The following is a 1,954-nucleotide window of genomic DNA, read 5'->3' on the forward strand; positions in this document are numbered from 1 at the left end:
TTTTGGGCAAACGTGACACCCTAGGGGAAGATTCCCATCGTATCCTGGCCCTAGTAGGGAAAGGATACTCCCTGAGAATTCTTTGTGGGAAACTGCAGTCTCTTGTCTGGAGATTCCCGCTGTTTTTCTTCCTGAGAGGAGGGAAATTTACCTCAGCTTTCTTCCCCTTATACGGGTGTGGTTCATCAAATCGACAGTGTCTAGGTCGACAATGTTTAGGTCGACCACTATAGGTTGACAGTCACTAGGTCGACATGGATGGAAGGTCGACAGGGTTTCTAGGTCGACATGTGCTAGGTCGACAGGTCTAAAGGTCGACATGAGGATATATTTTTTTTGGTGTCGTTTTCTTCGTAGAGTGACCGGGATCCCAAATTAGTGCACCGCGTCCCCTCGCATGGCTCGCTTCGCTCGCCATGCTTCGGGCATGGTGCCTTCGCTCCGCTACCGCTTCGCTCGGCACACTTTACCGTTCCAATCGTAGTCCACGTGGATCGTTATGTATGAAAAAATTCAAAAAAAGAAAAAAAATTTGAAAAACTCATGTCGACCTTTAGACCTGTCGACCTAGCACACGTCGACCTAGAAACCATGTCGACCTTCCATCCATGTCGACCTAGTGACTGTCGACCTATAGTGGTCGACCTAAACATTGTCGACCTAGACACTGTCGATCTTCAGACCGGATCCCCCCTTAAACATGTGTACCCTTGTGTCAGGGACAGATGAGTCATCAGTGATATGCAAAACATTTTTTATTACAATAATCATATATTGAATACTTTCCTGCCATTTTGGCTGTAACTTTGCATTATCGTAGTCGACACTGGAGTCAGACTCCGTGTCGATATCAGTGTCTATTATTTTGGATAGTGAGCATTGAGAGACTCTGAAGGTCTCTGCGACATAGGGACAGACATGGGTAGATTCCCTGTCTGTTCTCTAATCTTTTGTGCAATAAATTTACCTTAGCACTTAATTTCACATATCCAAACAGGTGTCGGCGTTGTCGACGGAGACACCACTCACACACACATTTTCTACATCTCCTTCTTAGGGGAGCCTTTTACCTCAGACATGTCGACACACACGTACCGACACACCACACACTCAGGGAATGCTCATCTGAAGACAATTCGCCCACAAGGCCCTTTGGAGAGACAGAGAGAGAGTATGCCAGCACACACCCCAGCGCTATAAACCCAGGAATAACACAGTAACTTAATGTTAACCCAGTAGCTGCTGTTTATATTGATTTTTGCGCCTAATTATGTGCCCCCCTCTCTTTTTACCCTCTTCTACCGTGTATCTGCAGGGGAGAGCATGGGAAGCTTCCTCTCAGCGGAGCTGTGGAGAAAAAATGGCGCAGGTGAGTGCCGAGGAAGAAGCCCCGCCCCCTCGACGGCGGGCTTATGTCCCGCTTAAATATACATTTTCTTGGCGGGGGCTCATACATATATACAGTGCCCAACTGTATATATGAGTACTTTTGCCAACAGAGGTCCATATGCTGCCCAGGGCGCCCCCCCCCTGCGCCCTGCACCCTTACAGTGACCGGAGTATGTGAGGTATGTTTGGAGCAATGGCGCACAGCTGCAGTGCTGTGCGTTACCTCATGTGAAGAACGGAGTCTTCTGCCGCCGATTTCGAAGTCTTCTTGCTTCTCATACTCACCCGGCTTCTGTCTTCCGGCTCTGCGAAGGGGACGGCGGCGCGGCTCTGGGATCGGACGACGAGGGTGAGATCCTGTGTACGATCCCTCTGGAGCTAATGGTGTCCAGTAGCCTAAGAAGCAGGACCTAGCTTCAGAGAGTAGGGCTGCTTCTCTCCCCTCAGTCCCACGATGCAGAGAGTCTGTTGCCAGCAGAGCTCCCTGAAAATAAAAAGCCTAACAAAATACTTTCTTACAGCAAGCTCAGGAGAGCTCACTGAACAGCACCCAGCTCGTCCGGGC

Source organism: Pseudophryne corroboree, chromosome 6 (genome assembly GCF_028390025.1).
Source record: "Pseudophryne corroboree isolate aPseCor3 chromosome 6, aPseCor3.hap2, whole genome shotgun sequence".
In the NCBI taxonomy this organism is placed as follows: Eukaryota; Metazoa; Chordata; class Amphibia; order Anura; family Myobatrachidae; genus Pseudophryne; species Pseudophryne corroboree.